The sequence below is a fragment of the Peromyscus maniculatus genome, chromosome 18, assembly GCF_049852395.1.
Source record: "Peromyscus maniculatus bairdii isolate BWxNUB_F1_BW_parent chromosome 18, HU_Pman_BW_mat_3.1, whole genome shotgun sequence".
NCBI lineage: Eukaryota > Metazoa > Chordata > Mammalia > Rodentia > Cricetidae > Peromyscus > Peromyscus maniculatus.
The window spans coordinates 16,647,927-16,674,079 of record NC_134869.1 but is presented as its reverse complement, the minus strand read 5'-3'; positions in this window follow the sequence as shown (position 1 = coordinate 16,674,079).

Here is a 26,153-nt window from a genome sequence, read left to right as displayed (position 1 = left end):
CTGGGGCTGGTACTTCAAGGTCATAGGTTGAACAGGTATCCACTGCAATGCCCTCTCAGTCTTCTCTTCCAGCTATGGTCCCTGCTCCCATCATACCACTTCAGACCCCTTGCTGTTTCTCAAATGTATCAACTGTGTTCCCACCCCGGTGCCTTTGCATTGTACCCCCATATTTGGATCATCTCTTCGTAGCAGATCTCTTTATGGACTCACATCCATGTGAAATCTCACCCTTCAGATTTGTGTTCAAATACATGGCACACCTCCCCAATCTCCATATTAAATACTGCAGCCTTACCCTAGTCTTGTCCACATTATGCCTGCTATATCTTCCATAGCTATAATTTACACAACTTGCTTATTTATTTAGTTACTTTATTTATTGGGTATCTTCCTCTGTGAATTTGTAGATGTGTGTGTATGTGTGTGTGTGTGTGTGTGTGTGTGTGTGTGTGTGTGTGTGTGTTTTCATTTGTGTAGGCATACATGTATGCCTTCAGGTGTGCGTACACATGTGAGCATGCACATGGTGGCTAGAGGTTAACCTCGGGCACTGCTTATTAGGATGGCCATTCATTTCATATTTAGAGATAAGGTGCATCTCACTGTGGCCTGGGTCTCACCTGATTACACTAAGCTGGCTGAGCACAAGGGATCTACCTGTCTCTGTCTCTCAGCATTGAGATTATAAGTGGATCCTACCATGTCTAGCTTTTTACATGGGTTCTGGGAATAACGATTAAAATAAAAATTGGAGAGTCTATCAAGATTGCTCAGTGGACAAAAATACTTGCTGAATAAGCCTGATGATCTTACTTTGATATGAAACTAATAAATGAAAGAACTGACTCCCAGAAGTTGTCCCCTGAATTGCACATGCATGCTAACACACACACACACACACACACACACACACACACACACACACACACACACCAATAATAATGATGTTGGTGGTGTTGGTGATAATGAGAGTAATAATTTTTAAATAAAACAATAAATTTTAATTTTGAAAACACAGACTGTATTTTAATCCTGGATTTACCATTTATCATCACCTCTCTGAGCCACAATTTCAGCATCGTGGAAATGAGAATAACAATAGCTAATTCAAAAAGTACAGTGCCTTGCCTAAGCAATAAAAGGAGGCCACTATTACACAAAGCAGAACTTCTAGAAGCAGGGATGTGATGACCTGCCTTATAATTTGAGAGTGAGTTGATGTTATATTAGACAACAGAAAATCAAGAGGGAAGTTGGATTAAACTCCCATGCATTTCTCAGTCTATATATATATATATATATATATATATATATATATATATATATGTATAAAACCAACATGTTAGGAAATTAAAATTGATAGAATGTGACCATCTTCTACACAGTTGATTTGATGAGTCACACAGATAACAATCACTATGGCAGGTGACAGCCATGGTGGTTTGGAGGTGGGGGTGTGGCCTTATACAATGTGTAAAATATTTTCGTGCGAACTATAAAGCATTTTGTTCAGAACGCTTCAGAATCAGTGCCTCTGTTATCTCAAGGTCATTCAGGTTGTCTCCATTTCATGCATTCGAGAATGTCATTATTGACTTTGCACTTGACATTCCTCCCCGAGTCTGTTAAACTGTCCTTGGCAGCAAGGAGAGGCCATATGGTGCCCATCCATATGGATGGGCTGGCTAGATTTTAGAATCTTATTCCCTATTGATGCTCCTGTTGTGTGAATAGAATAACTTCTATTTAAGAGGGAAGATACAGGATTCCAGCCTTTCATATTGCGTCAATTAGAAAATAGCAGAGACCTGAAGATGGAGTTTAAACAAAGAAGTTACGACAGATGCCTCCAAAGCATTGGTTCATATTTCATATTCACTCATTCTTATCCCCCATCTCTTTCTCTTTTTCTCCACCCCACCATCTTTGAACTATGGCTTCCTTTCTCAGAGCTGCTTTATATGTACAAAGGGGCTACCACAACTCCAACATTTCCTCATTTTAGATGGAAGAACAGAAGAGATAAGGAACAAAGGGCACATGCCATCTAATTTGTTAGACCCTTAAAGAACATTACCCAAACATTCACTTAATAATTTATCCTTGAATTTCACTGGCTAGAGCTCAGCCATTGATAATACCAATCGTCTCAAAGGCAGGCTGAGAAATCACATGTATTTCAGCTAAGCATGCACTGCCCCAATAAAATGAGGCTTCTGTATAAGAAAACAAAGACATAGTGGATATAGAATAGTTATCTAGCAGTCTCTTCTTCAGAAAGATACTTAATTTCTGCATTGGACCGAGGACTCAAAAAAGATGACTGTCACACTTCCTAATGATTTTCCAGTTACCTTGGCATCAACATAGAAACTTCTACTAATTGATTAGCAATTTGATACTAATCGAAACATTCCATCCTGTAGGGAGGCTTTTCATGACTCAGGAAGTAAACAACTTCCAAGTCTAAGAAGTTCCTGAAGTTTACAAGATTCACAGGATCCCCTCCCCAAAGTTTATATGAGCAGTAAGGAATGATGGGGAGAGGCGACTCTCCATCTTGATTATTTGCCTGAAACCTAGCTGTGAGCTGTGCAGACAGCTCCAGGGATGCAGCTTTTGAAAGTCACCACTCAGACTGCGATGGGCTTTTCTGTGATAAAGCTGCTCTTGAGTCATCCATGCTCCCATAAGTAACTCATCCATATTCCTGTAAGCAATCACAATTAATTTACTGGTTCACCAAGTTGGACTTCGTTGGAGTCACTTTGGTCTGTCATTTGTTCTCTGTCTAGGGTAAGTTCTGTTCATGCTTCCCCAGGAAAGTCATAAACCCAAGATGGCGCTGTTGAGAAGTTGTTTCTAAGACATCCTTTTCACGGCTGCCTGTTCCCTGCTGCTTCTCTACTCCAAATCTCGCTGATCAGACCTCCATTTTGACAGCTGTTATTCCTCACTGTGCTCTGTGGGAGGAAACATTTCTCAGGACCCCAACATTACAGTCATCATTGTTGCAATGCCCCTTTGTGTGACCCAGAGCCTTGACTGCCTCTTACCCTTATACAATACGTGCTGGAAAACTGATACTTGGGGAGTTACATCTGTTTTGCACTTCAAAAACTCTTTAAGAATGCTTGGAGCACTCATTAGCTCTTTTGGGTCACCAGGGAGTGGTTTAGGTACATTTTTACCCTTGCTAACCACTTTTAAGGGTACCATTCCAATTTACTAAACGATCCCTCAGTTGCCTGAATGACTTGTACAGTTTCAGAAAGCACCTTACTTGCTGTCCTATGGTCCTCCATCCACTCAGACGATCTGGCTTCAAAAAAACCCAGTTATACAAGTCCTGCTCTTACCAATTCTTTTCTCATACTACCTGAGGAATATAAATGTTTGAAAGACAACAATTTGTCGTTAAAAACCAGTGCCTAATCACTTGGGATAAAGCCATGAGAAATACGCATGCATGTGAACTCACACCCCTTCACAAAGCACACATTTCCTTCTCCTCCACCTCCAGTGCTCTAATTCTGGTCTCTGAACACAACAGAACCCGCAACAACTCCATGAAAGACAAGCCCTTACTTCTCGGTCTGACTTCTTTGTGGATGGCTCTGTGGGGCTTTCAATCTGTCAGACAGAATCCATTTTGGCCACAGAGCCTTGAAAGGACAACTGCCACCGAATCTGCATTGTTAGATGAGAAAAAAAGCCTTGAATGCAAAATACACAACTTTACAGGGGTGATGAGCGGGACGTTCTCCCTCCCCGAGATGAAAAGAGGACAATGCTGGGCCTGAACGGAGCAGTCCAACAAATGACACATGCCTCTGTGGACACAGTCCAGAGCCTCTGCTGCTCATAAAGGATGACTCCCAAAGGCTTTGTCCTCACATCTTCCCTGTCACCCCCACTGACACATTTTCAGGAAAAAAAAAAAGAGGCCAAATCACCCTTCATGAGGATATGCTGATTCAGACAGACAGCTAAGCCAAGGTGGCTTTGGTGAAAACACTCTCTGGAATGAAATGAGTTCCCCTGTGGTCTGCTGCCCTGGTGCAGTTAAACTAACTAAAGAAGCTCAGAGTTGCTAAGAGATTGTCACATTGCTCCAGGAAGAATTTACACAATTGGCACCCTCAGGCAAGCAGTGCTGAAACTGTCAGTATTCAAGACTGTGTAATTTTTTCAGCTATTTCTTCATTCCGGTCTAAGTGGAACACAGCCTGCTCTCCACACACCTGCACAGTCAGCATCGACAGCGTGGCCAGTTCTGAAGAAAGGCAAAGACTAGCTACCTGGCTTCGCCCAGGGCAACCCTGGGAAGGAGGCGGACTGTCAGCACTAGAGCTGTGGACAGCTCCAGGGACAGCTGGACCAGACTCTGCAGGCCAGCCTAGAGAAGGGAGGAGTGGAGAGAGAGTCCTGGAAACAGTGAGTCACAACAGATAAGGGAGCGGAGCTCACCGAGCAGTCCGAGAGTGGGTTTGTCATAGAAAAAATAGATCAAGGCAGAAGCAAGGACGAGGGTAGAAACGGCTCGATTTGCTCTTCTCTTTCCCTGCTAATCAGAGAATTTACACCCAGCATCCCCAACTGAGGGGCAAAGGGACTATATGACATCACATACTTTGTCACAGTTCATCAACAGATTAAAAAACCATCTGACTGACTCATGCACAGCAGTCTTTCAGCTGGCTTCCGTATCTCTCCTTCTCCTCCTCCCCTTCCCCCCCTCCTCCTTTTCTCCCTCCCCCACCCTCCCTTCCTCCTCCCTTCCTCCCTTCCTCCTCCCTTCCTCCTCCCTTCCTCCCCCTCCCTTCCTTCTCCCTTCCTCCTCCCTCCTCCCTTCCTTCCTCCCTTCCTTCCTCCCTCCCTTCCTTCCCTCTCTCCCTTTCCTCCCTCTCTCCTTTCCTCCCTCTCTTCCTCTTTCCTCTCCTTCATCTTTCATTTAAAATGACTCACAGACTGGTGACACAGTATGACACACTAGATCTCCAAATCAACAGAAAATGGGTCAATCAATGTCCCAACAACTCAGAGACAAATGCAATCCAGAGTTATGAGAGAGCAGAAACTATGTCTTCAGAGGAAGCCAATGAGGAAAAGCACCAAGAAGAGATGTAAGGGCATCACAGAGGAGATGCCAGGTCACCTCAAGAGGGACAGGAAAACAGGGAGGGCGGCTGCCTGACACCTTTCCACGTTCCAGACAAACCCCATGATTATTCCTGCAGAGGGGTTCTCTGAGATCCCTACACACTTAGAACCTAATCTGAAAGCCCTGACCCCACAGGTCCCCCACATTCTGCATAGGCCTCATTGTTGTAGTAAGCCAGCTATTCCAGAAAGTTTCCTTGCAGCGAAAGAACAGAGCACACTGGGCCAGTGGGATGACTCAGTGGGGAAATCACTCGCTACACACGCTTAGTGACGTGAATTTGGTCTCCATCACCCGTAGTGGAAGGAAAGAGATGATCCCTGGAAATTGCCTTCTGCTTTTACACATACACGAAGGCACATATGCACATAAACACACATGCACACGCACACACACAACAATAATAATAATTTTACAAGAGTTAATATCATAAAGATATGTATGCACTGGGTCCAAAACCAGAGGGCCAACTGGAACTAACATCATTTGAAGAAGAGCAGCCCACATGGGTATCTCTGCCTCACCAGAGCCCTTCCAATCTCTTGTGGTGTTCTGTGCCTCCACTCCCTCCTCTGGCTAGACTGACTGGTTTGTTCTGTCCTTCCAAAGCTCTGCGTGGTTCTCCTCCACTCAGAGATTCTGCTTCCTCGTGCCATTCACTTCCTTAGAAGAGCAGCCTGCTGTGACCCTCCTGGCCTCACCTTACCTCGGAGATTCTCGATATAGATTCCTCCTGTCCCAGGCCTCACTGCTAACTGTACTTTCTAGTTCAGCTTCAAAAGAGAGGATGTGATTATCCCCGTTCGTTCTTTAGCACCAGGTCAGAAGCTTCTGGCCAGCCTCTGATTTGACTATTCTTGGATCAAAGCCCACTTATTATTATACAACCAACGCCAGCCAGTAGGGCAGGGTCATGTAGCATAAAACCAGGCCTATCTAGTCAGAGCCATGCACACAGTGGACACTTTGACCAATACATTTCATGTAACATCTCCTCTCTGCCATCCTCTATTGTTCCCAGACAATTATGTGGTAAACAGAGCCATGCACACGATGGGCACTTTAACCAATACATTTCATATAATAGCTCTTCTCTGCCATCCTCTATTGTTTCTAGACAATTATGTGGTAAACATCTATCTTGTACTATTAGCAATTATTGTATTTTCTTTATTTTAGTAGGTCTCTAAATTTCCCCTAAGTAATATTTCCAATTTTATCATCAGAAATTTTCCTTTAAGTATTAAGAACAACAACAAAAAAGGTCCTTTTATAGGACAAATTAATATTGAGCAACAACTATGAATCATGCTCCGTATTAGACACTGTAAATACAGCAGCAAGTGAAAGAGACCATCTCAAGCTGGGCAAATGGCTCATTGGGTGAGAACACCTGCTTGGAATGCATGAGGATCTTAGTTCAAATCCCCAGCACCCACATAAAAAGCTGGGCGTGACTGGATATACCTGTAACATTTCAGGGTGGAGAAAGGCAGATCCCAAGAGTTCACTTGCCAGCTAGCCTTACCTGCAGTAAGTCAGAGAGAATTTTTAAAAATACACCCAACTCCCTCTTGCTCTGGTCCATGTGCATATGTCTAGGCATAGAACACACACACACACACACACACACACACACACACACACACACACACACACACGAGACCTTCCCCACCCCCTTAAACATTAATCAACAGATCTGAAGAATATGCAGAAAAACAGTGTGGAGGCCGAGAGGGCCGTGATAGTCCCTCAGATCCCAGCATCCTCCTCCTCCTGCACTTTAAAAGGAAGCATCCAGGATCTCAGTACCACAAGAAGGACCAGGGACATGGAGAGTGTGGTGAAGATAAGCAGAAGGGAGTGTGTATTAACATTTGTAAATCATTCACCATGTGTACCAGCCCCATGGCTGGGTGCCTTCACTGTGTCATGAAAGTTCACATGGCATTTAATTCTGTGATATGGGTGTTATTGTGCTCATTCTTCTGAACAACAGACTGAAGACCAGAGTGATGAATTTGTTTGTCAAGGTATCATGTCCAGAATACAGAATTCAAATCAGATCCCATTGGTCATAGCTAACTCCACTTCATCAAGTCATCTCTTAAAATTTTAAATTTAGACACTCAAGACACTGGCACATTATGACCTCAGGTTTCTCTTTAAAATACATGTGAATAGCTGAGGGCCTTCCATCAAAGTCTACTTATAGTGGGTCCTTCTTCCGTAGTCTTAGCTTCCCGGCTTGCCCCAAGCTTAAACAGAAAGAATGAACTTAACAAGATGCTGATTCTTGCAACACTTTTCATGGGCCTCGTGTAGGTGGTATCTGATTCACCGTGTAATTTGAAAATGAGATTTTTTTAAGGTGATTAAAGAAAAATATCTGAAGGGTGCCATTAGCCCAGGGGACTGGGGGGAACACTCAAAATGCCAAAAAGTATTTGTAACTAATATCCTGCCACTTGAGTCAGAGTAATTCTATTGATACCAGATTAGTTAATTAGAGTAATATGTCAAATTCTATTTTGACAAATAACGTCAACTCATAGATCTATTCACTTTAATGGGATTTGACCTGCATCAGCTTTTCTTTTTCAAAGCATGAAAATGAAGAAAATCAGGTTTTTCTCAGAGGGTTTCGTGTTTGTTGGGTTTTTCCAATAGTGATGTCTATAAGACACTTTGAATCAAAGTCACACGGGAGAGTAAAAGGGACTTGAAATAAAGCCACCCATAAGATATATTTTCCCTGCCCTGTGTTAGCAAAATTCATTTACAAACTCTCACTAAAAGAATGTCAAAGGAATTTTTAACAACACTATCAGAAATCTTATTGTGCCTGTGACACATCACATCTCCGCTTCAGATCGCAGTGGCACCTTTTGAAACAAGTGTCTTTGGAGGACCTGGGTGGGAGGAACTGAAATTGGAAGACCCTTCGGAGACAGACAGTCTCCTTTTATCCTGAGAAGGTCTTTGTTGAAACAAAAAGACCTTCATATTCTGGAAATAGCTGAAAATTACAGTTCACCTTTTGTGCCTTCTGTACTTAAAATCTGAGAGATGGGGAGATAGAAGAATATGGTTTGATGAGGACTGGGGCGTTCTTTAAGATGTGAACGTCTGGGTTCAGTACACAAGCAGAATAGGCAATTTCGTTTAATATAAGAAGGAAACGGAACCCTTTTGTCCCCAGTACGTAAGTGAGAGACTCATCCAGAACTTGCCCCCCACTCTTCCCCTTCAGATCTCAAGCCGCAATTCAAACCAGTGTTTTAGAATACTTTCCTTTCCTTCCGTTTCTTCCATTAGCAGCAAAATATAATCTCCTTTCATGTTGTGTAGCTGATAACAAAAACTGGCTAGCGTGAGAATGCCCTGCTGAATTCACAGTCGGCTTCGCAGAGCTGAGCTGTATAGAAATAAATGCAACTGTTTATTGTCTCCTGAATTATGGATTTTAGAGAAGTGTTTAATAAAGAAGAAAATATTTAAAACAGCTTCATTGAATTCCGCACATGCAGAAAATGAACAGGTCACTGGAACTGATAACGGATTTTGTTAGGAAAGTTAAATTGAAATATAATGATAGTTTGGAAGCCAGAATAACTCTACAAGGACAAATCCCAGCACGGCCTGGAACCTGGGAAGTATAATTATATTTTTAAGTGGTTGAATCTTTTTTTTTTTTTAACTTGAAGCTTTAGGTAAAGAAGTTTCCCTGCTTCTGTAGCCTTTGTTTAAGATTCTGGATCCATGGAGCTAGTTCTCCAAACAGGAGCCTCTTCCTCTCCCAGTTCCTAGGTTGTTCAGGAAATTGGGTTGTCTTCAGAACTAAATTATGAGTCAGTGAAGTTCTTCAGCCTATGTCTTCAACAGACATAGCGATGTCATGTGCCCATTATCCCAGCACTCAGGAGGAATCCTGATCATGAGTCAGGATGGCCTGGGCAGCATGGAAAAACCCTGTCTCATGAAAAAAAAATTGACTTGTATCTTAGAATGTATCCATCTTCCTATGTTCTGTGGTATTTAGTAAAGTCAACAGCACAGCGCAGGCCCTTAGAAAGCGGTTCTATTCACTATGTTTTATTTGTTTTGTATGCATGTGTACAAGTGTGCTCATGCCACAACCCATGTGTGGGGCTCAGAGGACAACTTCCAGTTCTCTTCTTGCACAACGTGGGATTCTGGGATAGAACTCAGGTCATCGAGTATGGCGCCAAGCGCCTTTACCCACAGAGTCATCTCTCCAGCCCAGAAAACACGCTTTGATTGGTGGAACTCAAACAGCAAATCTCAAAAAATATTAATAATTTCCTATGCCTGTCATTTTCTAGCTGTTCCCTCCTGGCCCACCAAGGCTGGCAGCTCTGCTGACTGGTGACAGCGAGCCAGGCGGACTCTCCACAGGGATGCAGCTCCTGATCTGGGACAGGATAAACAGATGAACCATAGAGAGTACTGCTAGGTGGTCCCAAACATGATGGAAGCTTCCACTGACCCAGAAGGAGGTCTAAAGCTTCTGATAGAAGTTGATTCCTGAGCCAGAACTGTAAACACGAGCCATGAATGGAAGGGACAAGGGCCTTCTAGGCAGAGAGGAACACTTCCTTCCAAGAGCTAGACAAGTGAGGGAAAACCATGTAGAGAAGAGCTGCAAATGCTTCAATAAGGTTGATGCATGGATAGACAGTAGGTGAGATAATCTTTGCAGGCCTTCGGGCATCATCCTCCACTCATTCTTTACAGACAGCCTGGAAATATAAACTCTGATGCTTCTATGTTCTTTTGCATTCTCTTACTGTGAAATCATGACTAGGCCCAAGGGAAACCAAATAGATGATGCTTTCAAAGCGGGTAAAATAATTCAGCATCCATCGGTGGGTTCCATGTGTTCATCATGTGAACACAAACACATTATACATCCCTTTTTCTGCTTCCATTCTTTCCAACGTTTCTTTCCATAATCCTGGCTAGATTCCTAGCCCAAGCATATGACGTCATCAATGAGTGTAGAGTGAAAGAAAGAACATATGGGGGGGGGGAAATATGAGAGGATGTTAATTTCTGAAAGTTGATTATAGCCCACTATGCATAAAAGTGTTGGGGTTCAGACTCGACCTATTGAAGGGTTCCCTGAAGGAGGGGGTGGGGAATTGAGAAGTGCTAGATAGAAATATAGATGAAGAAAGTGATAGAGACACAGGATAGCTTCAGGAGGGCCTTGGGTCAATATCCAGCTGCCTTGAGTTTATTTCTAATGGGCTTTTTATACACTAGCTAGGGAAGAGGCAAAAGACTTCCCCCTTTCAAGATCAAAGCACAATGTACAACCAAGTGTAGACCCTTCAAAACAGCTGGTAACTTCGCCACATGGCAAAGCATCTAGTGATTAGCCCTTGAAGTATAAGACACCTGGTGACCATGCCTTTGCACCATATTATGCAGCCTTGGAGAGCAACATAAAGCCTGACTCTCTGACCTTGTGTCAAACCACAAGTTGGAATCTTTGTGGGCTCCCACAGAGAAGTCTCTCCTTCTGCACCCCTAAACAATTAAAAAAAAACTAAGCTTTTCTGTCTACCATGCCAAATCCACAGAGGATCAAGCTTCAGTAAGTATTTACCAAACCACAAAGCAAAACATGAACAGTTCTGTTTGTTGATCACACTACATCATCTAAAACAGAACTTTCCTGGGGAGCGGTAACAGTCTGACCACTCAAGTAAACAATCCAACAGAAGCCATAAGTTTATGTTGTCTCACCACCATTATCAAACTTTCATTCCACCAAGCTGCCCTTGAGGAACAAGTAAGTGCATACACGAAGATTTGGCCGAACAACATTGGACTTCGATGACCACTGGAATAAAAGCTTTGAAGTCTAAATCTTAGCCAAAAATAGTCCCCTCGAGGCCAGGTTTGAGTTACTGATATGGAGTCATGGACACAGAAAAATGTGTGCCTGCTCCAACACAGTGCTGAAGAGAAACCGCACGGAGCTCCTTTTGCTCTGTGTGTTTGGCTGGTTGGTTGGCTGGTTAGGGTTAATTTTGTGTTTGTTTGTCTGACTGCTTGCTTTGAGAGAGTCTAGGTGTGTAGCCCTGGGTTGACTTAGATCTTGCTACGTAGCCTAGGCTGGCTTCAAACTTGCAGTGATCCTCCTGCCTCTGTCTTCCAAGCACTGGGATTGCAGGCATGGACCACAAGGCCCAACAACCACGAGGAACTCTTATTCCACTTGCCATTTTAGGAACAGCGCCTGTCTGTCACACATCCACACATATCACCTTACTGTGACTCCACTTGCTCTCGTGTCTCTACCCAACTGCAGAAGGATCCAGAAAGAGAAAATCCTCTGTTGATAACTACAGCAACGCCCTCCACAGTACCCATCCTTGGGCTTCCTCTTTTACACCTGGAAAACCCATCGAAAGCAAAGTTTATCCTTTCCCTAAACAAAATGCTATCATCATTATCCTCAAAATAATTATTTATTCTCACCAGTTACATATAAGGTACCCAAATAGCCTATAAATCTAAAAAACTTTAATTTATTTCTGGATGACAGGCTTAGAAATGTTTGGTATTATTTCTATTAATTTATGTTTTCTAATTTTTTCATAACAAATATGTTTTGTAACAATAGAAATAAGTTTAGATGTTTAAAACGTATGTATGTATCATTGCATGTATATTATAAACACACATGGATGTACGAATTCTCTGCATCATTCCTACAAATCCTTTTATTTTTACTCTAAGATGAACAAAAGGCGGAACAATATGGTTTCCGGCCACGCCCAGCAGTCTCCTCTACGGTGTCTCTTCCATCTTATCTTTAAAACTTCGCTCAGACATCCATATATGTTTCCTGTGCTTTTTCTCTGGCTCTTTTTTTTTTCTGTCTGTCTATTTGTTCTGTACTACTCTGGTTTGACTTTATTTTGTCTTATTTTATGTTTGTTCATTTTTGTAGATGCCTGTTTGTTTTCTAATGAGAAAAGGAAAGAAAGGGTGTGGATTTGGGTGGGTGTGGAAGTGGGGAGGATCTGGGGGGAACTGGGGGTAGGGGAAACCATAATCAGAATGTAGTGTATGGAAAAATAAATTTCAATTTAAATAAAGCAATAAATACATAAATAAATATAAGATAGCTCAAGTAACTGTAACTATGGGGGAAAACACGTAGTCAATCTAGATTTAAAAATATGTAAATTTTGGCTATTTTAAATACATGTTTACTTCAGTGGTTACCTTCACATCATTAGTCTGAACTGTGTTCTTAATTACTTAATGATGTGTGATAATTTTATTATCTGTGACACATATTTTATGTGACATACAGAAGGGAGAAGGGAAAAAGATAAATGGTCGGATCTAGATCATGGTCTAGATGTGATAGCTTCGATATGATCAGGAGTCTTTCCTTGACGGCCTTTCCCAGCCATCCCTCGCTCCTGAAGATGGCTGTGCTATCCAGTCCTCAGCCTCCTCTCCAGCAGATCCCAGGGATGAGCTTCCAGCTAAAGGGGCCTAATGACATTTAATAAATAACGCGTGGTCCCCACATGCACAAAACGTGACGGCTGGGCCAACAGGAGGACCTGTGACCCAGAATCCCTGGAAAGAAGCTATGTCTTCAAAGGCTGACCACTGATTAAAACTGCAGTGAGTGTAGACATTGGAGTGTTGCAGGCCTGGAGGCTAATCACCTCACCTTGAGCTAGCGTTAGCTCCCTGAACAGCCATCTCTCGTCCACCTCGGTATCAGAGCTAACATCCTGTGACTGAAAGATTAAAACTTTTGAAATCTGTTAACTTAGAAGGCTACTACTTCCATTCTTAGAAGGCTCAGAATGTCATCGGATGGTGTCTCAAGCCTATAGAAACAATTCTCCCATCTTGCTGTAGCTATCTCTCTGACATACCAACAAATGTATTTTAAACTCACCTTGATTTATAAGTTTCTTTGTTCTGTGAAGCAATCATAAAGATTGCCATGAAACTGCTTCCATATTAGGAAAAAAAAGAAAGCTTTGTTTAGCTGACTGGAACCTATCTATTCTTAGACATTTCTCATCCTTAACTCCAGTCAGCTACTATAGCTTGAGCCGACCATCGCTGGGCCTCAGGTAACCCTCATTAATATCATTGAAACTCCTTCCTTGGCCAACAGTAAATGCCAAAAAAAAAATGGAAATATGAAAGTCAAGGGATATATTTTCCTGATCCCCTCCATTAAATTGCATGAAGAGGGGAAGTACTTTAATGAAAAAATTTGGTAGTCAATTCTTTGATTTTCATTTTTTCCATCTCATCTCCATGTTCAAAATGTACTCCTCAGGGTACAAAGGAAGATTTTTTTTCCCATCTATAAAAAGCCAGGGGTAGAAAGGACTGCTCAGCTGAAAAGAAAATACCCCGAATGAACACTGTACAGGAGGATACTGACAGGGCTCTAAATACAGAGCGCACCTTGCACTGGGCGGAACACACAGGAGTCTTGCCGGAACACGCGTTACCTGTGCTCACTCTTCTACACAATGCCATGCTTCAGCGCGATGCAGTTATTCTTGATCGCCATCAGTGATGGGATACGTGGAATCATAAAGATTACCATCTACGTCTTTAACCCAGAATAAATCCGCCGCAATCTCTCTTAATTGACCTACCTGCCATCTCAGTCACTTGTCAAAGTGCATGCTAAAGTCGCAAATGCATAAATCCCCATTATGTCATTTGAAGTTAAAAATACCCCACACAGACAAATTTATAACCATTTTACAGCTTTATTACCACTCCAGTGTGCCCTATCAGGTAGGCATATCCCGGCACTCGGTGTTTGTCAGACAGCGGAGGAATATTCATTGTATTGAAGAGAGCAGTACGACACACGATTACAACTTTTATATACAGGGGAAGTACATCATAGCAATGCCTTTTCTTCTTTTTATCTGCTTCCCCTTTCCCTTCAGGCAAAAACATAAATGAAAAATACTTTCTCCCTTCAATCAAATACCACAGATAAAATGCCGATTGCTTGCTTGACTGCTTGCAACGGAGGTATAACAAATGGTAATCTATTTCCACAGCCAACAGAGACTGGGGGCTGAGAAGGGAAGAAGGGGATTAGAAGAGCTTTGCCTCCATGGCATTTTTTTTTTTTTAGACTTCAAAATGCTCTTAGAAGCTACTTAACAACAAATCAGTTGATCCCATTGTCGGGCCTCAGAATTCTGCTTCGCATCAGCCTGTGAGTGGAGAGACGGAAGGGTGGCGGGGCATGACTGCCTTGCCCAGGCACATTCCCAAGAGCTAATAGAGCACTTTAGAGAACTCCTACAAAAAAAAAAAATCCCCCAGCCTGCCACAAAACTTGGGTCCCCTGGGACCACCAGTCCCACCAAGGGCAGAAATCCAAGGCCCCACCAGCATCTCCAAGGATAGACCTACCAAATTGTATTTCTAAAACTCCAGTTCCGCCCCGTTTCCACCCACCCAACCCCATTACAGTTTCAGCTCCCATGTGGGGTGGAGTGTGCTAGAGAGCCGCCCCCCACACACACACCCCCTTGGGGACCACACAGGACCCTCAGTGGTCTCCCACAGCTGCTGGCCTCACTACTTCCCTGTGGCTCCCAAGTGCCCAGCCTGGACCCCTACCCCAGACTCTGCACTGTATCTGCTGGAGAGGAAAAAAGAGATCGTTCAGCGGAATACCCATTTGTCTTCCCACGTGGTCAGTGTTATGTGTTAGCTTGTCTTGGTCATGAACACAGTAGTTTGCTCTATACCAATCTACACTTTACTGGGAAGGTAGTATTTCCATTGATTGCTATCGGTCCACTCCAAGTAGAGCAAATTACCCTCTCTACTATGAGCAGTCTACATCCAATCAGGTGAGACCTTAAAAAGATTAACTGGGGTTCCTCAAGTGAGAGGAACACTATTTTACATTGCCTCTGGCCTAAACTTGCAGTATCAGCTCATGCCAGAATTCCCAGCCTGCTGACCTGCCCACTGTGTTTCTGAATTGCAAGTTCCCACAATCTCAGGAGGTAATTCCTTAAAACAAATACCATTTTTTCTTCTTTCTTTTTTGTTTGTTTATGAAATTTTAATTTAATTACATTTCTCCCTCTTCTTTCCTGCCTCCAAACTCTCCCATATACCCCTCCCAACACTCCTTTAAATTCATAGCCTTTTTTTCTCATCAATTGCCATTGCATGTATACATGTATTCATGTATACATATACATATTTCTAAATATAACCCATTGAATGCATATGATATTACTTATATGTATGTGTTCAGGGCTGACCATTTGGCACTGGACAACCAATTGGTGTATTCTTCCCTGGAGAGAACTACTTCTCTCACTCATTTTAGATGGACAGATAGGTAGAAAATTGGTACATAGAAATAGATAGATAGATAGATAGATAGATAGATAGATAGATAGATAGATAGATAGATACATAGATACATAGATACATAGATACATAGATAGATACATAGATACATAGATACATAGATAGTAGATATAGATAGACAGATAGGTGATAGATAGATAGATAGATAGATAGATAGATAGATAGATAGATAGATAGATAGATAGATCCATTATTCATGGGGTAGAAAGACAGATAGCTCAATGGGTAAATGTTTGCTACTTGAGCATGGAGATCTGTGATCACAGCGCCTGTGTTAAAAGTCAGGCAGGGTGGCATTCATACCCATTGCTAGGAAAGTAGAGAAAAGAAAATCCTGGGACTCATTGACCAGCCAGTCTAACCACCATAGCAAGCCCCAATTTCAGAAATTAAGTAGAGTTGCCTGACATCAACCTCTGGCTTCCACAGTTGCACACATGTACACTCATGCACACACACACACACACACACACACACACACACACACACACACACACAGAGAGAGAGAGATATACAACTCACTGGTTCTGTTTTTGATTCTCTGGAAAAGTTCTTCTAAATACCATTCCCCAGGAAATGCTCCCTCTCCTCACTGACAACGTATCATGGGACAGGCCTAAAAGGTTGACTTGATGGCTCAGATCAAGCTGGGAAGCCTCTTCAATAAAGAAGACAGTCTACCCTTAAGGGGCTACTTTCTGAGGCTCAGTCATGTGATTGCATTCTGGGCAGCCTTGGGGGTCTTGTACACTGACTCACACTCTAAGATCTGAAAAGAAATCAGTAGCAAGCTCATATTTCCCTTTTCTAACACTGTGCTTCAGGCCCTGTAACCCTTGAACTCTGCCTCTTCTCTCAGCCCCAGGGAACATTTCCTCCCTCGTCCCCTGGCTCCTGAGGGAAAAGAGCTCTTCTGACTGGTAGAAAGTGTCCTGCAGCAGAGTGTTAGTCATCTTCTCACCTCATGGGAACCGAACTGCAGACAGAGACTTTCCTTAAAGCTCCAGAAAGGTGAGGGATCCCCTCTGGGAACTAAGCCCGACTTCACAGGGTTCTGTCTATCTGCTTTCCCTAGAGCAGGCATTTGGGCAGGAGAACCTTCCGGTAAAATCAAGCTTGTGTCACCTTCATTAGTAACTCAGAGCTGTGACTCTCCAAGCCAGAATGAATGCAGGAAATCCATGGAATAGGAATGTTGGGAGGGCCACACTGTGTGACTCTAGTGTATTTCATGACCCACCATCTCAATGGGCAAATGGCCAGATTCCCACACACTCTGCTCCCTGACTTTCTCCATTCTCTCTCGACCATTTCCTCTCTGTTTAGTGTCCAGCGTCTGCACTTGACCTGAATTGTTTCAACAACTGCTTCTTCTTTTTAATTTACGTGTGTTCTAGAAACCCAACCACAACACATTCCAGCCCCAATGTTCCCTCTCCCCCACCTCTCTCTCCCCCTCCCCCTCCATCTTCCAGCTTCTCTCTCCATGCATTCATGCACAATGAAGGGAAGTTGGAACTGCAAACAGCCAATGGACCTGTCACCTCATCTGTATTTATCACCTTTATTCATCCGGGCAAGACACCAAGTTTCCTGGGAAATCAGCTCTGTTCCTCCTGAGGTGCAAGAAAGAAACAATGGAAGGTTCTCTAGAGATTTAAAGGAATCTTTGTAGTAACCTGAAACAACCTACTCCAGCCACTCCATGGAGGTCTAAGGCTCAGCTAATTACCACTGCTTAATTAATCTGGGGCCCCCTCCACTGAATGCCCAGCTGTGCTGTGAAATCAACATTTAATTACCCAAAGGTCTTCCAGGAGATCAGTAGTGTGGCCCACCTGTGGAGACATATTTAATTCCACCCTCTGATTTTAACTGGCCCCCTGAAAAACTAGTTAACACTGTGGAGAAAGGAGATGTGAAGGTTCTCTGATCCAAGAAGTCTCACCCAGAAGTGAGGATCTCTCCAGAGCTGGAGCCACACCTCATGGAGAAGGCATTGCAACCAACAAACCACAGGCAGAAAGACTTATAACTAACAAATGCCTTGGTGTTAGAAAGAAAACATGGCCTGACTACATAGCCAGTTGAAATAAATGGAGATTCACATTGCAGTAGAAACATTATTCAAGAATCTAAGGTAGAGCTGTGGTCAGATGTAATATATGAGAGAAAAATAATAAAAAGGGATACGAGGTACAGAGATAGCCCAAGTTCAAATCTTGGCTCACTATTTAGTATATGTATCATATTCCTGGCTTTAATTAAGCCTCAGTATCCTTATCAGTAAAGTGAGCATCCTCATTGGGCTGTGGTGAGTATTAAATGATCTAATAACCCTCTACTAATCTAAATAAAATACTTAGCTAATAGCCACTACATGGTAAATGCTTCACAAGTATTATAACTAATTATTATGTGTTAGGGAGCCCTCTTAACACTTATCCCGGGCAAGAGTCATTCTCAACTTGCTGAGGACAGCAACTGCATCATCAAAGAGAAGTCCGGCTTTAAGCGATGTCTCAAGGTCTTAAAAAACTGGAGTGCTGTGGGATGGTTTGTATGTCAAATCTGTTGCTCTGATTGGTCAATAAATAAAACACTGATTGGGCAGTGGCCAGGCAGGAAGTAGGTGGGACAAGGAGAGAGGAGAATTCTGGGAAGCAGAAGGCAGAGGCGGAGAGACACTGCCAGCTGCCGCCATGACCAGCAGCATGTGAAGACGCCGGTAAGCCACCAGCCTTGTGGCAAGGTATAGGTTTATGGAAATGGATTAATTTAAGCTATAAGCACAGTTAGCAAGAAGCCTGCCACGGCCATACAGTTTGTATGCAATATAAGTCTCTGTGTTTACTTGGTTGGGTCTGAGCGGCTGTGGGACTGGCGGGTGACAAAGATTTGTCCTGACTGTGGGCAAGGAGGAAAACTCAAGCTACAAATGGCGCCCAACGTGTTGGCAAGAGTTTCTACCTAAAACCTGAGAAAAGATTCTAAAACGGAGCTAAAAACAGCTTCCTAATTGTCTCTCTCAAATGAGCAGCAGCTGCCGGTTTGGGTTCCTGGCGGGTTCCTGGCGTGTGAGCTCGATCTGCAGTATGGCGGGAATGAGGCCTCTGCAAGTGGCACATTAAGCTGCATGGTGGATTTAGCTTTTGCTAGTACAAAACAAAAAGAGGTTCCTGGGCTACACGCTGCTTTGATAAGAAGCATAGACCCACTATTTCTGAGAGTTGATGGCTCCCAGAGCTGGCGGAAAACGTACCACCGCCATGTTGGGAAGCTGAAGTGGGCGGAGCCAGCAGCCGCATTGCCGTTTCAGGCTTAAAAGGCTGCAGTTTAAGCAATAGGTTCAAGGTAATATAAAAAATAAGCCATGTAAAGATGGCTACCACACAGAGAATCTGGAATATGTTCTCTTTGATATTTGTAACTGAAGAAAAACATTTGATTGCAAAACTGTTGAGTTATGCAAAAACGTGTATTTTAAAGGTACCTTGACTTCAAAATTTGGATGTAAGGATATGTTGCTTTGGAAAGGAGGCTCTGCTTTTGTTTCCACAGAAAGCCAGAGGCTATGGATTTGTTCCAGATTAAGATACATCAGGTTTGACCAGCCAAGACCACCTGAAAGGTCTCCGATGACACCATGGCCCAGATGATCCAACATCCAGAATCGTTTCAAGGCAACTGGCTCAGACGATACGGTCTCACGGACTACTCCATGATCCTAAAATTTTCTTTGTGTCCCCATAAGATACAGCGCCCCCCTCCAGCAGGAAGTAGTAAGAGAAGCTACGCCCAAATTCCCAAATATACCAAGCTGACTTTGGAGATGTGCAAAAGTTAAAACCTTCCTTTTTAAAAAAAGAAAAGGGGAAGTGCTGTGGGATGGTCTGTATGTCAAATCTGTTGCTCTGATTGGTCAATAAATAAAACACTGATTGGGCAGTGGCCAGGCAGGAAGTAGGTGGGACAAGGAGAGAGGAGAATTCTGGGAAGCAGAAGGCAGAGGCGGAGAGACACTGCCAGCTGCCGCCATGACCAGCAGCATGTGAAGACGCCGGTAAGCCACCAGCCTTGTGGCAAGGTATAGGTTTATGGAAATGGATTAATTTAAGCTATAAGCACAGTTAGCAAGAAGCCTGCCACGGCCATACAGTTTGTATGCAATATAAGTCTCTGTGTTTACTTGGTTGGGTCTGAGCGGCTGTGGGACTGGCGGGTGACAAAGATTTGTCCTGACTGTGGGCAAGGAGGAAAACTCAAGCTACAGGAGGAGCAGAGGGGATAGCATTTTTATCCCAGGTGAAGGGAGCAGATTTGAAGGACCAAAGAGGAAGGAGAGGCCAGGAGTAAACAGCGAGTATTAGTAGATAAGGTCAAGGGATAGAGTCAGAAGACACCGTCTGGCTTCCTGAATAGCTATTTAAAGGTCTCCGGAGAACAGATACCTGGCTGGGGATAAAATTGACACTCAGGAAGTCCTACTGCCAATGACAGAACAAGAATAAATGGTGGCATGTTCACACAGTGGCGTACGATTCATGAGAGTAAAGAATCGAGTGAGCACACAAAACATTGGCGTGGAAGAAGTCAAATACAAGACTACGCACCGCATGATTTATTTATGTGACATTCATTAACTGATCATAGAAGACAAAATGTGGAGGGCCTCTGAGAATGATGGGCAGGGAGTTGGCAGAAAAATGGCAAGAGGGAAGTTTTAGGGTGAGTGAAAACATCCTATATCCTGTTTTTATGGTGGTGTTTCAAAAATTCATTGTACTAAATATATTTATTGAATGTTAATATAGAAGCATCTTTCTTAAGAAGGAAATAGAACCTACAGGGAAGAAATGAGAATAAAGAATCAAGGTAAGCACTGGCTATGAAATAATGCAAAAAGTGTTCATTGATTTTTGTGAATGTGTGCTTCAAAAAATGGAATTAAATAATTATTAGAAGTTGCAGGCAAAGTGGAGGAAAGCACTTGCTGGGTGTGTATAAGGCCCAGCACCTAAAAAACTATCGATAACAAAAATACTACACAATAATATCAAAGCCAGAAGCTTTTGCTCTTTCAGGAAAAGATCAGAGAATGGCTCAATTCAGACTTTTGACCTTAATTATGCATCCAAGACTGTAACAACAGCACCTAAAACATAAAGCAGTATACAGCTCATGAAGTAGAAGGCCAGGGCCCAAAGTGCACAGAAAGAAGAAAACGCAAATAATTGGCCAATGTTAATACACCCCGCCAGAGAGGAGGAATGAGAGAGAGAAGACACATGACTTCAGGGAACGTGCACAAAGGAACCACAGAGGCATCTTCTCACCTGCATTCATGGCAGCACTGCTTACAACAGCTGAGGTCTAGAACCAGCCTACATGTCTATCAGCAGGTGAACGGATATGTACATGGAACATATAATACTGATCATTATTCCTCCACAGAGAATAAAATTATGACATTGAAAATGAATGGAATGGGAGGTCATCGTTTTAGTGAAGTCATCCAAACCCAGACAAATCCTACATGTTTCTTCTCATACATGAAGTCTAGATTTACACATACATGTGCATTTGTGTGGTGAGGCACAGAAGCAGAAAACAGACAGACGGGAGGGGAAGGGACTAAAGGAGGAGAAAGGGCAAGATGGGGTGAGGGAATACATATTGAGTAGAAGCAGGAAGGAACTGGAAGGAGGAGGGGGGCCAGGAAGTGGGGGACAGTGGGGGACCGTGAAAGAATAAGTAAGAACAAAACATATTGATATATGTGTGTAACTAAACGTTTTTCTGTGTCCCACCTGGTCTGCAGCCGCTCAGACCCAAGTAAACACACAGAAGCTTATATTAATTAAAACTGCTCGGCCATTAGCTCAGGCTTACTACTGACTAGCTCTTACATTTAAACTCAGTCCATTCTGTTAATCTATGTGTTGCCATGTGTTCCATGGCTTTACCTGTGTGCCATTGCATGCTGCTCCCTGAAAGGCGAGCTGGTGTCTCCAGACTCAGCCTTCCTCTTCCCAGAATTCTCCTTGTCTGTTTATCCCGCCTATACTTCCTGCCTGGCTACTGGCCAATCAGCATTTTATTTATCAACCAATCAGAGCAACACATTTAGAGCGTACAGAACATCCCACAGCACTACCCTTTTTTGTCTAATCAAAAAGAAAGGTTTTAACTTTAACATAGTACAATTACATATAATAGAACAGTTATCAAGCAAGAATTACAGTATAATATCTAGTCTATTTGTATTTGGCAAAATTAAAGAAAATATTCTATCTATCCTATATTTGTGAGTCTAAGGTTCCATATATAACTTATCTTCTATCATAACCAAGGAAAATTATAACTATCTAGTCTTCAGCTACATTGAAGACCTCAGTAGGATACAATATTATCTAAGTAAACAGGAAGAGCATTGTAAGCAACTTTCAAAAATCTAGAATGACAGAGAAAGCTGCCTGCCTGGACAGTCACCCAAAGTTCCTCTGCAATGTTGGGGCATCATCTTCAGCCTATAGGCCTAGCGTATCTGACAGATTCCTTTGTGAAGTAGGATGTACACAAGGCCTACAGCTCAACCTCACATTTGGTGCAAGTAGCCCATGTACCAGATAAACCTGAATTTCACCAGTGTCCTGTGATGAGTCAGGATTTTAAATTCTGGAAATTGTTGGTGTTTTTTGGAATTCAGCTGCCCATTCTTCTCAGCTTGTGGGTGGCTTCATCTCTTTTATTAAATGCCAATCTACCATTGAGAGGGACTTGAGTGGAAGAGATTTGTCCTCTTCCAACTACAAATAGCTTCAAATAGTGGGGCAAGAGTTTCCACCTAAAATCTGAGAAAGCTTTAAAAAAAAAAAAAAAGGATTCTAAAACAGAGCTAAAAACAGCTTCCTAGTTGCATCTCTCAGGTCAACCATGGCCCATGGGCTTAAGCTACTTTATGGCGGGTTTCATGGAGTATGCTGCGTGATGGATTTAGCCTTTACTATTACAGAAAAAAAAAAGAAAAAAGAAGAGGTTTGGGGGCCTCACGCTGCTTTAATGGGGGCATAGACCCACTGCTTAGGAGAGTTGGTGGTACACATGGCTCCCAGAGCCAGAGCTGGTGGTAAATGTACCACCACCATGTTGGAAAGCTGAGGCGGGCAGAGCCAGCAGCCAAAGCTGCCATTTCAGTCCTAATAATGCTGCAGTTAAAAGCAACAGGCTTACAATAAGGCAGGACAGCAAGGCAATAAAGGTGCAGGTTAGACAGGAAGAGGTTCTCTCTGGGGAAGCTACAGTGATGTGGTGAGCTAAGGTTGGTTGGTGGCTATCACTCTGATCTCTAAGGCTATCACCCCTATATTTGGCTCTGTGTTTGTTATTTAATAAGACTGTTTAGAAATTCGTCTACATATGTGTGAAAATATCATACTGAAATCTATTACTTGGTATGCTACTAAATGGCAAATTTTTTACATGATGGAAAGGGGCCAGCAAGATGGGTCGGTGGGTGAAGGCCCTTGCTGCCAAGCCTGATGACCTGAGTTCAATCCCTGGGACCCACGTGAAAGAAGGAAAAAAGTAATTCGTGCAAGCTAGCCTCTGACCTGCACGTATGTGCTGTGGCTCACACACGCAGAGACACAACAAGCAAATGAATATCTTAAGCAGTAGAGATGCGTAAAGACGTCAGTAATCACAGCAAACACACAGCCGTGAATTCACTAATGTTACACATAAAGTTTTTTTTAAACACGTTCACTTTCAACTATATATTGCTTATGAAAGCAATATCTACTGTCAAAAACAAAAACAAAAAAAACCAAACAAACAAAAAAAAGAAACAACAGAGTTGGCCAAGGCCAATGCTGATAAACTTCAACCCTGGGCAAGAAAATGCTTCTTCAGGAGACAATTTTCAATTCCCCGAGTTCTCTGGTGCCAAGTAAGAGTGTGAGTCGGTAAGAGGGGTCAGAGGTCAAGAGCGTTCTGGGGCCAACACGGTGGTGAGAGAAGAACCAACTCTGAGAGTTGTCTACAACCTCTACAAGCACCTTGGCATGTGTGTGCATAGGTGTGTATGCATGCACATACACACACACACGCACACATGCATACATACATGCATGCATGCACACACATACACATGCACACACATACCTGCACACCCTCACACATGCATGCACATATACACACACATGCACACACACTCACACATACAAGCATGTACACATACACACACGCGCACACACATGTACATGCACACAAATGTGCACACATGCTCACACACCCACACACAGGCACACATGCATGCACACACACATACATGCATACACATGCACATACACACACACACATACACACACGCACACACACATACATGCATACACATGCACATACACACACACACATACACACACGCACACACATACACACACACACACACACACACACACACACACACATGCACCACAAACTAAGTAAGTAGATAAGTGCAATTTTTAAAGAAATTCCTGGACAGCCTCATTTTTGTCACTGGAGTGGAATCACACTTTAAAACCACACTATTCCTTGTCCCCTCACTGAAGGACTGACATGGTTACACGTGTGTCTCCCACACCTCCAGGGAACAGATATTTCCTGACTCAGGGAAATCTGTCACCAAGCGTCTAGAAAGAAGAAAACCTTCCTGGTTCACTGTATGAGGCTGACGTGCTCGATGTTTTTTTGTTTGTTTGTTGGTTGGTTGGTTGGTTGGTTGGTTGGTTGGTTGGTTGGTTTGGTTTGGTTTTTCGAGACAGAGTTTCTCTGTGTAGCTTTGCGCCTTTCCTGGATCTCGCTCTGTAGACCAGGCTGGCCTCGAACTCACAGAGATCTGCCTGCCTCTGCCTCGAGTGCTAGGATTAAAGGCGTGCACCACCACCGTTTTAAAACTGAATCAGTGACGTGTCAGCGACTGAATCAATGACGTGTCAGCGACTGAATCAGTGACGTGTTGTCTCCGTCACTGTTCTGCTATGAAGACATGACGCGGTGACTCTCACAAAGAAAGCGTTTTGTGGAGGCTCCTTACATTCAGGGGTTTAGTCCATTGTTTCAGCTTTTCACGAACCCTGTGGATTTCACATCATGCATCCCGACCCCACTCATCTCCCCCGCCCTTTGTGCTTGCAAAACCCCAAAAAACATTTAAAAGAAATTTAGAGAAAACAAAATTTAAGACTCTCATCATGGAAGCTGCCATGTGTCACACCCTTCAGTCCACACAGCTCTACACGGGAGTGTTCGTTGCTGTAGTCATTGTTTCGTGGTTCCTTCTGGACACCCCGATGTGTTCTGTGTCGCGGAGATCCTGCAGCTCTGAATCTGCAGGTCCAGCCCCTTCACATCTTCCCGCTGTGGGAAGATCCTTCTGTGCACTGTGAACATGTGTCACTCATGGTGACTAATAAAGCTGTTTGGCCTGTGACAGGCCAGATAGAGTCAGGCAGGACGGTCACACTGAGGACTCGGTGACGAAGGGCGGAGTCGAGAGAGACGAAAGATGCCAGAGGACGGGTAAAGCCACAGGCCATGTAGCAATACATAGATTAACAGAAATGGGTTGATTTAAATGGAAGAGCTAGTCAGTAATAAGCCTGAGCTATCGGCCAAGCATTTTGTAGTTAATATAAGTTTTTGTGTGTTTATTTGGGACAGAAAAACTCAGCCTACGTTTACACATGGTGGACCAAAATGGGGCACGTACATCCACATAAAGACTGAGAGAGCTTAATAAAGGGGTTCTAGACACACAAACACAGACCCAAGAGCAGCTCCCTAGTTCATGTCTCTCATGTGGGCCACAGTACAGAGATGAGTCGTTCCCCCCCCCCCCCCCCCCCCGCCGCGCGCGAGCCATGGCATGTGGCCTGAGCTGCAGCATGTTGGATTTCTGCAGTCTCACACAGGCCAAGGTACAGGGGCCTCTCCCAGCCACGTGCTGTGTGGTGGATTTGAAGTTTTTGTTCATAACAAAAAGGATTAAAGATACACAGTGAGGACAGATTCAGACAAAAAGGGCTCTAAACGGGTCACAGGATGTTTGAAAAATGTGCATAGGCTTGGGAGAGAGACAAGAAAGAGTAGAAACAGTCATAGATTAAAAAGTGATTTAAAAATAATAGTGAAGTCCTTAAAATCGAATAAAGTAATTTTTAAAATATGATAAGCCACATAAAGATGGGAAATGCACAGAGTCCGGGTCTGGCTTGAACATTTGAAATCCCAAAGCCCACCCCCAGTGACACACTTCCTCCAACAAGGCGACACCTCCTAATCCCTGTCAAGGAGTGTCACTCCCTGATGACCAAGCGTTTAAGAATGAGACCATGGGGGCCATTTCTATTCAAACCACGACAGATGTTTAAAAATAAATATACCAAAACAAAACAAAAGTCCACCAAAAAAAAAATGAGGTTTGTTTTGTATTGACCAATTATTCCTGGACACGGGGCCTGCTCTGGAGTGTGGTGTATATACTCAGTGACACTCC